This window comes from Brienomyrus brachyistius, chromosome 4 (assembly GCF_023856365.1).
Source record: "Brienomyrus brachyistius isolate T26 chromosome 4, BBRACH_0.4, whole genome shotgun sequence".
NCBI classification, from domain to species: domain Eukaryota; kingdom Metazoa; phylum Chordata; class Actinopteri; order Osteoglossiformes; family Mormyridae; genus Brienomyrus; species Brienomyrus brachyistius.
The window spans coordinates 9,386,125-9,396,911 of record NC_064536.1 but is presented as its reverse complement, the minus strand read 5'-3'; positions in this window follow the sequence as shown (position 1 = coordinate 9,396,911).

Below are 10,787 nucleotides of genomic sequence, written 5' to 3'. Positions count from 1 at the left end.
CAAAACAAATTCATAGTACATGCAGTTGTACCAATAGAGTGAATTCTGATTCTGAATAAAAAAAATGTAATGAAATCTAAGCCTGATGAGTGAGGGGAGCTTTTCCCCTCCCCTCTATATGTATATTTTATATTTCTGTCTATATATTGCATTTGCTACCTGTACACTGACAATAAAGGCTTCCTATTCTATCCCATTAATGTCCCGGTTCCGCGCTGCCCAGAACGTAACTGAGTAACAGACTTAATCCGCGCTCTCTGCTCACTGAGCGCAGCAGCCTGATATCGCAGCGGCGACGCTTTGGCCAGCAGGGGGCGGCAGACGGCAGACAGTTTATTAACTCAAAACCTACAGCGGTCCTGAGGTAACTTAGTAAAGATAATGATATAATCAAATTAATCATATATTAACTAAGTAAACATAAATAACATAACATCTTAATAAGTCACGTTATTACAACAACAACAGAAAGGCACCTGATCATCAGTGAAGTAGTAGTTGATTATCAATTACCAGAAGAAACATAAATCCTGTTTCATTAGGAATCCTGAGATATATACAGTACTGTGCAAAAGTCTTAGGCAGTCATAGGAAATGTTTAAAGCTATTTATCTGGGTAGTAAATTTATATTTTCTCAGTATGAAAAGCAAAATTTAATATTAGAACATATGCAAATTATGAGTAAAACAAAAAAACTAAAAGGAATTTCTTATGTTCTACAAAAAGTTACTGATATCTTGTTGGATGGCTAGATGAACACCAATATGGTTCCTAAACCTCTCCTCAGGTTCACCTCGGGCATTTCATGTATTTCTTAATTTCACCACCAGCTCAATTAATTCATGAAACTAGTTTTGAAAAGTCACTGAGGTATTGATTAGCTATATGAGGTGAGCTAGTGGTCATGTCAAAACATACATGAGTATATTGAAAATACTGCCAATACTGGGGTGACTTTAGGAGTGATTTTGAAATGGTTAAGGGCAAATAATAACAGACATAATAACATACGTTTAAATAAACATGGAGATCATTTAAAGTTTATGTGACTGCCTAAGACTTTTGCACAGTACTGTATATATATCCATCCATCCATCCATTTTCCAAACCACTTATCCTATTGGGTCGCGGGGGGTCCGGAGCCTATCCCGGAAGCAATGGGCACGAGGCAGGGAACAACCCAGGATGGGGGGCCAGCCCATTGCAGGGCACACTCACACACCATTCACTCACACATGCACACCTATGGGCAATTTAGCGACTCCAATTAGCCTCAGCATGTTTTTGGACTGTGGGGGGAAACCGGAGTACCCGGAGGAAACCCCACGACGACATGGGGAGAACATGCAAACTCCACACACATGTGACCCAGGCGGAGACTCGAACCCAGGTCCCAGAGGTGTGAGGCAACAGTGCTAACCACTGCACCACCATGCCACCCCTTGTGTGTGTGTGTGTGTGTGTGTGTGTGTGTGTGTGTGTGTGTGTGTGTGTGTGTGTGTGTGTGTGTGTGTGTGTGTGTGTGTGTGTGTGTGTGTGTGTGTGTGTGTGTGTGTGTGTGTGTGTGTGTGTGTGTGTGTGTGTGTGTGTGTGTGTGTGTGTGTGTGTGTGTGTGTGTGTGTGTGTGTGTGTGTGTGTGTGTGTGTGTGTATATAGAGTCCTTTTTTATTCCACAGAGTTTAGGAATAAAATATAACCCACAATACACTCACAGTGGCACTGCAGTAATACAGATGTACCCCTGAACACAATGGGAAGGTGGATTCTTACTCCCTCTAGTGACGAGCTCCACATTCTGTGCTGCTGCCCCTGCTGGCGGCGTGTTTGTTTCTCTCCCCCCTGTCTAATTTAGACGTGGTGCACTTGTTCCCCTGGGGGTGGGTGTATAAGGTGGGTCCCCGGCTAAGGGGGGAGGAATCGATCCTGTGGCAGCCACCACGCCGGCTTCGGCTCTGCATCAGTGTTTCATTCTCCTTTTCTGTTCTGTTCTCTCCTGTTTGTGCTCTTTGTTAATAAATCATCCCTGACAATCCAACCATCCCGGGTCTGAGTCCGTTTATGCTGCGTCTGACAGCAGCCGGAACAAAACACTTACAGAGACTGAAATGCATGAGGGTTTACAGCCAATATGCACAAGCATTTCTCTCACATCTGTGATACACTTACAGACGGTGACACACATGCAAACAGGGAAATTTATCCCTCTGGTGACACAAACACAGACATTTTTGTCTCCAAAAGCCTACAAATTATCACAGTTGTGTCCAGTTACTGTGACACACGTGTGACACGCATGTAAACTGTCCTTTCACAGTCACAGGACTGACTATTACTGTCATTCCTCTGGGCAAACCCCTAATCGTAACTAAGGTAACCGTATCTTTTATCCAGCTCTGACTTGAACCATAAGTAACCAAACAACATATAAGACTTTTGGCTAAATTCATTGTTTGATTGCATTCATAGATTTTTGTAAAATTGAAGATTATATTATGGAGAGCTGAAAAATGTTCCCACACGCTAAAAAGTAACCAGTTTTGACACATTGTTGGGATGTTTGTTCCTCACAAATGCGGTAAATACAAACCCGTACACACACACACATTCACATACACACTCTGAAAGTCCACATATATCGTTCCATTCACCCTATTCATGTATACCATCGCAGTGGCCGGCGTCCAGGCAGGATGTTCACCAACATACGCAAAAACTTCCGGAGAAAAAACACCGAACCACCCCCATATGTGCACTCATGGTACAACCTCAGCTGCCAAAAAGCAGCTACCATTAGCATTCCATGGGGAGGGGAGGAGAGGCACTCAGGCTGGTGGTAAGGCTGTCCTCCAGGTATTGCAGGCAATCTTTGCTTCCATTTGGGAGTCATGCGTCATCCAAACTGACTGGAAAACGGGACTTGTAGTCCTTATCTGGAAAGGGAAGGGTGATCGCCTGCATTGTGGCAACTACAGGGGGATAACACTGCTCTCAGTGCCTGCTGGGTAAGGTCCTTGCTATGGTCGTCCTTAACAGGATCTGTGATCACTTGCTTGCCTGTCAGTGACCGGAGCAGTCTGGGTTTATGCCTAAGAAATCTACCACCAACAATCTCTGCCTCTTGTACAACCCGGCCCAGTGCATAGCTCAGGTAAATCTGTGCAATCGTCTCACGCTGCCATCTTTGTGCATTTTCAGTTTTTTTTAACTGCACAGTGTTTAATACATTCTAATACTTGCAAAGGATGAAAGTTAACATTGACAACGTGTCTTAAAAGAGGGCTACAGTAAAGAAAACAAAAGTTTCAAGGCAGCATGAAAGTAATGCACAATCAGGGATGTGCAATTTCTGAGGCACATATTCAAAAAAAGTATTTTAATTGTAAAATTGTATTTTATGATTCATATTTGACTTAGTGGAGGCGGCATGGTGGTGCAGTGGTTAGCACTGTTGCCTCACACCTCTGGGACCCAGCTTCGAGTCTCCGGCTGGGTCATGTGTATGTGGAGTTTGCATGTTCTCCCCATGTCATCGTGGGGTTTCCTCCGGGTACTCCGGTTTCCCCCCACAGTCCAAAAACATGCTGAGGCTAATTGGAGTTACTAAATTGCCCGTAGGTGTGCATGTGAGAGTGAATGGTGTGTGAGTGTGCCCTGTGATGGGCTGGCCCCCCATCTTGGGTTGTTCCCTGCCTCGTGCCCATTGCCTCCAGTATAGGCTCCGTAGTCCTTATCTGGAACCCAGTAGGATAAGCGGTTTGGAAAATGGATGGATGGATATTTGACTTAGTTTATGAAATAAAATGTTTTTTTCTAAAGACTTTGATCAGTATTTTTGTATTTTGTAAAACATGAGAAATACTATGTGCATGGTAACGTCATGTGTGCAAAATGTTTGTGCAAAGGGCACAGAGCCACTAGAAGGGCACAGAGCCAGGCTGAGCACCGCAGCGCTATCCAGCCCATGGCTGCCGATGGTCACATTCCACCAGAACCCCCCAACACTAACTCCCCGGGGAACTTCCAAGCAGCAGAGCAGATTCCAACAACTGAGGATCACAGGAAAGGAAAGATTCTGGCAGGAAGAAGAAGATCTTGTGGCCAAAGGTTAAAAATGTAGAAGTTTGGAGAACAAATGTGTTAGAAATGAAATATCACATTAAGCCTGGGTAATTTCACCATTTTCATTACAGGGATATTTGTGAAACTTGTATTTGAAATAAATGTATGTGTTACAGCTTAATAATTTTTTTCATACATTATTTTGTATTTTCAAAATGTCTTTATTGTAAACTGCACAGCATGTGCCGCTGTGAGCACTATCCCCCGTACAGGGAGTGTGGAGAAGAAGCCTTTAACCTGGGCAGGAAATACATTGTTTGTAAGTCGGTCTTAATGAAAGAGGACCAATTTCAGAGGGCTTTAAGGTGAAATATCTAATAATAATATCTGAACATTCAAACACAGCATACAACTGTTTGCAAATTAAAACAATTTCATTTTAAAGAACTGTTTAATCTCAGAGCCAACGGCCATGTGCCCACAAGTATTTGAATTATTATTGTTTATGATTATAAATGCCGAATACATTCCTGGAGCCTTCGATTTAGCATACACAGTGCCCTCTACAGGATTCTGTCGAAACAGCATCTCTCAACCTCGTTCACAAAATGTGCGTCTTTTCACAAAACGTTTTTCTTTGTAAATCCCAAAATCTCCCTATAAATGTATGTATGAATGCTTCTCGTCTTTTTCAGTCACACGACGCCTTCATAAATGAGCTCGCCGATTAATCTGTTTACATGAAAACATCTTAATTGCGTTAAGGCATGTAAACGTAGCTACCTAACAAAAGGTAACTTCGTGACTTAGCAGACTGCATGTTCCTCATCTCCTCTGTATGGACCATAGAGCTGTGTATCGGAGAGTCTGACAACACGCTACGTTTCAAGATACAGGCATTACAATTCAATGCGCTGCTCTATTTTGCCATTCTTTTTTTAAAAAATCTGCTTTTAGGAAAACATGGCATATTATAGAGAGCACATCACCAAATGGATGAAATCTGAGTAAAAACATTTGATTTTTAACGCAATCAGAATAAAGGGGTCTGCATTTACCACAGTCCCCGTAACAATCCAGCATCGTAGCACTACAGCTATTTCGGATTCAGCCAACGAATAACGTTGCTAGTCAGCAGCCTTGTGCTAGCTACTGAAAATTACTAATTACCAATTACTGCATCTAAAAGTAATTATAATAAGGGTGGGATTCGACCGTGTGTCTGCCTGGGGGGTCGCCGGCCGGGATTTCCAGCAGTTTGGACGTGTGGTTGGTGCGGCAACGCGCTGCATCAGCGTCTGCTCCCTCTGCCTGACCTTCCCTGTATAATAACATAATCAAGGAAAATAACAGTGGGCTAAAGGTTGCATAGTGATCACATTAACATCGCGTCGATGTTGAAATACATGGTGCAAACAAAAGTAGTGGAATTACACTGACGAGTTACTACGAACACTGCTAGGCAGCTAGGTTTGCTAATGCTAACGTTAGCAGCGCACCCATATGTTACTTCCTCTCGCAAGATAAGGCAGGGTTACTGTCACTGTGTAAATACAATGAGATCTCTTTGGAGCAAGCCTGTCGATACCATGTTAAGTGTAAAACCACAAGTAAAATACCTTGAAAAATAATAGAAATATAGATGGTGCTGAACCATAATGAACAGTGGAGTCATATCAGAGGCTGTGCGTTGTGTTCAGTCACCTTTCACTGTAAATCACACATGGCTTCACAATCTTCTGTGTCTGCTCTGAATCCCTCAGGGCTGGAGTGAAAACTCCATTCACACTAACATGGTGCCAAGGGGTATTGGGTAGACATGATTCTATCCTTTTTGGAAGTAATTTGTTTTACTGATTTAAATAAGTTTAAAAAAATTTCTAAATATAAGGATAGCTCATTGTATCCAAAGGGATGTGCCAAGCTTGCAGTGTTGATGTGCTGCCACCTTCTGGAAAAACGATGAACTGATTTTCAGATTAAGAACATGTATGGTTTTCTGGTATCAGGTGAGATCTGCTCATACTGCGAACCTATGCTTATGGGTTAGGGTTAAGCTTGGGTCTAGAGCTCAGGGTACTTCCAGGCTTGGAGACCAAGGATAAGGTCTCTCTTTCTCCATGTAAGCATTTAATGATGATCCAGCACCAGGGCTTGGGTAAGTCACCATGAGTTGGGAGACTCATTCCCCAGGTAAAGGATGAACGATGTCCATCCAGCCCAGGGATTCTGGTGAACCTCTCCTTACGCTGGAAGCCTCCTCCCTCAGGTAAGGGTTTAAGAATCTCGCGGTACTTCCATTAAGCCTTGGGGTTCTGGATAAAATTCCCAGGGCCATCCAACTGTAGCAGTGTGGAATTTTGCGGGTAGGACTTGTTGATTATTTCCGGTAAGTGTGTGTGGGGACCCCTAGTGTGTGGAGGCGTCATTGGCGTTTCCCGGTCCGGTAACTCCCCTTCCGCACCGCAGTGGTCTGCCGTGGTACGCTGGCATGCTGGCTGAGGTTCACACTTATTCTGTGTCGTGGTGGGAGGTTTTGCTGTTTTAATTAGCGTTAATCCTCTGCTTGATTTTAATGGCTAATGGTAATAGTTTATATTGCAGTGTTTCTCTGCGCGTCTGTGTTGCAGCTCCAGTGGTTGCAAGTTATTCCAGTGACTAGGCCTATAGCTACTTGTCAGTTGCTTTACTTAACGTGTTTTAATTGTAGTTACGGTTGTTGCCAGGATTACAGATTCAGTTGCTCGTCTGCTTCAGTTTATGCCTCTTCCAGCAGATTTGTCAGACACCTTTTTTCTAAACGAAATTGTTAAAAAAAAAAATTTTTTAGCGATTCATTGTGTTTGTTCCGTTGCAGGAAACATAAAATAGTTTGAACCTGCACTGTGGCTGCTGTGTTTCCTACGTCAGTTTTTGTTTTCCGTCAGTCTTGTCTTGTCCTCGGTCGGTCCGATGTCGCCCAACAACTGCTGCTTGAAGCTCCTGATCCTCGGTGGGACATCGGCGATGTGCTGGGAGCCCTGGAACGCGCTAAGGATCGCCGCACCTTTTCCTGCTTTCTGGAGCTGTTTCATTCCCTAGTTCTGCGACTTAACAGACTTTGGGCCGCCCTTTCTTTCTGTTTGGGACTGATACAGAGTGACGGCCTGTATTCTGTTACTCATTGTTTGCCCTCTTCATAGTTTTCAACACTCAGATTCTTGGTGAGATTGGGGTATTTTCTGGGAGACTGTGAGCAGTGGCTGCCTCGATTGATCTGGCTGACTAAGATTTGATTGGTCTGGGGTGGTGGTGTTCACACTTTCACCTTGTGCAGTATATTTGTGTGGGGATCAGTGTGGTGGAGCACAGGTGTGTGTGTGTGTGTGTGTGTGTGTTAGTTTAGGGGACTCTATTCCCCCTTTTGATCAACTTCACCGGACACCTGTCTCTTGCTTGGGTTTAGTCAGCCCGTGGCCAAAGGCTGGTTGCTGGTTTATTTTTTAAGGTTGTTGATGCTAAAGCGCTTGTCTTGTTTCTTTGCTTTATATTTTCAACAACCTGTTAATAGTACAAACACGTCTCCAGCTCCATTCGGTAAATGAACTTGTGTGCTTTTAATTTTAGAGTAATTTTTCCTGTGGTGAAAATCCCCAGGTGGCGTAATCGTGTCCCTGTACTACTGACCGCTCTCTGCCACAAACACTTTACCCTAAACCTAACCCTAATCCTAACCCTAACCATAGCCCCAAACGTCATGTCCTGCCATCACCCTGACGTGGCTCTAATAAGCCATGCCTGCTGCTCGTTGGTCTCGCGTCTCGTTCCATCCCTCATGTTAAACACTCCCAGCTGCCTCCAGTCTGTTCCCTTGTTATTCCTGTATAAGTGCTTCCTGGCCCTGTGTTCCCCGTTGATGTGGTGCCCTCCATGTTGCTCGTTCCCTAGCCTCCCATCTTGATCCCAGTAAATCCCAGTTTATTGTCTGACATCACCTGCTCCCAGAGTCGTTCATCCTGGCACCCGACAGAATGATGGAATTCGACAAGCCCCAGTGGATTCCCCAGGTCCCTACAGCCGATCACTGCTGCTTGTGTCAAGTATACCTAATGTCGCTGGTTCAGGCCGCAGTACATCTTTCCCCAGAGAGAATGTCCCATCTCTGACGGAGGGCATAGCCGCCCTCTCCCCGGACTCCCAAGTGGAGGGTGTGACAGCTATAGCAGAGATCCTCAGGGCCCACTGGAATGGAGTGAGTGTGCTGAACCCCACAGAGGTGGGGTGCTCTGGAGAAAAGGAGCCTGCTGTTTCCATGTCGTTTGCCGTAAGGCGACCTGCGTCCTCATTGTCACTTGAAGTCTGACAACATGATGCTTCTCCGGGATTTACTGTGTTCCCCCTGTTCGCTGCGGATGCAACCGCTGGCTCCTAGTTCTATAGTTGTCAAAGTGCTGGACCACAGTAGAGGTCGGACTTTGCTTCAACATGGTTTTATTGGAAGTCTGCACACAATACAGATGTTTCCTACCGTCCTTCGTTCCAATTAAATGTGGAAATGTTTTGTCAGCTGGCTGGACAAGACCCTACTGCCTCTTTAAATAGTACACATAGTAGTGAGCAGTGGTGACTTAATGGTTAGGGAAGCGCACTCGTGATTGAAAGACACTGCATCTACAGCATCTGGCCCAGGAGAGCCAGCCGTTGCAGTCGTTACAGCCGCACTTAAGGCTCCCAGCCCAGAGAGGGCCGCTCAGGCCGCACCCACAGCGTCCAACACAGGTGAGGCCTTGGTTGCCTCTAGGCTTCTCATAGAATCTGACACGGTTCCCTGGTAACCAGCCGACACCTGCCACACTGCTCCATACTGTCCGGCCAGCGTCCACCTCGCTGTCCCCTGATGCCTGGCCAGCACCCACCTCAATCTCCCCAGACGTCCAGCCGGCGCCCACCTCATCTCCTGACGGCCTACTGGTGCCCACTTTCTTCCTGACGTCCCACATGCCTGCAGGCTGCCACCAGCCCAGAGAAGATGGTTCCGGAGGATGTCCTGCTGGAGTGCAACCCTCTGGACTTGCCCTGGGTCCTGCTACGTGGGTCCCTCCTTCATCCCAGACCCGGTTACTCTGGTCCCAGTTTCTGGGGTGGTCACCAGTATCAACAGGAATCCTAGAAAGCGGCAGGCAGAATGTCTGTCTCCCAGAGAGGGGGTGCCAGTCTCTGCTCTTGCCCTGTATGTCCCTTGTCATCTTCCTGTTCCTGTCCTGTTGTCTCCTTGCTGCCCTACTGCTCTGCGGTTCTCTCATCGCCCCCCAACCCCTCACATCCTCCGGCCTTGCTGGCCCTCTCAGACCTCTCGTCCTGTGATTCGGCGGAGTTCAGCCTCACCTGGAAAGGGGCCTAGGAGGGTCCCCAGCCCCGAATCTTCGCCTGGCTTCCCTGGATGCCCCATGTTATTCCTTTTTGTGCCTCAGTGTTTGTCTTGTTGCTCTGTCCCGCCTGTATCTCTCCTTGTCTTCTGCATCCTGTGCCCCTGTTCTTGTTGACCCTCCACCTGTCCGTCCTGTTTTGGGGTCTGACAGGACTGCTGTACCTGTGGTTCCTAGCTTTTCCTTTATCCGCTCCATGTCCTTAGTGATGTCCTGCAACTGGTCTTATGTCTGGTGTTGCTGTCTGTCTAGTGTTCTGTCTAGTCTTGTCTGGCCTTGTCCTGTCTACCATCTGTTCTGTCGTCCCCTGTCTAGTCCAGAGTCCAGTCTGGTTCCACCAGTGTTGTCTAACCCCCTTGGACTTCATGGCCGGAGCACATGCTTTTGGTGGGGTGGGGGGTGGGGGCATACTGTCACATTAAGCAATGCCATTTTTATCCACTATGCCTGTCCATTTATGTGTCAATGCGTGTTCTGACCATCCATGCTCTCTGCCTCCCCACATGTCCAGGTGCTGCCCTGGGGGGGGCACCATCTCAGCTGGAGTCCTGGTTCAGTCCCATGGAGGGATGACACTGCGAATGGGACCTGCTAACTGTGTCATCCTGGGTGCAGCCTTCAGTGCCACCCTACACAGGCCAGCGTGGAGAACAGGCTTATTGACAGTCTTTAATCACACCTTACACCCGGCCTTTAGCAAGCAGCTCCATTCTTTTCTGTTCTCAGTAATATTAGTCTGCCTGGGGGGGTTGGGCAGCCAGTTGTCCATGGACCCCCAGAGGTCTTTTTTTCTCCTTACTTGGGGTTTTTTGGTTCCTCTCCTCCGTTGTCATCTGGCTTTCTTTATTTAATATCTTTCTTTCCTTTTTCCCCTTGTGTATTACTCTCTTTAATGATGTTGTAATGTATGACTACACATCTATGTAAAGTGCCTTGGGACGACTCTGTGAGGCGCTATATAAAAATGTAATTAAATGTCCCGCCTCCTCCCTGACGTGGCTCTAACAGGCCATGTTTGCTGCTTGTTGGTCTCACGTCTCGTTCCAGCCCTCGTGTTAAACACTCCCAGCTGCCTCCAGTCTCTTCCATCATTAGTCCTGTATTTAAGTGCTTCCTGGTCCTGTGTTCCCCAGTTCGATCACTGATGTTGTGCCTTATGTGTTGCCGGTTCCATAGCCTCCCATCCTGATCCCAATAAGTCCCTGTTTGTTACCTGACAAACACCGGCTGCATGAGTCTTTCATCCCGGTGACCATGACACCAACCTCCAGTGATGTCTGTGGAGCCCAGAAATACCAGCCTAGCTGCACTAGTGCCCAGGC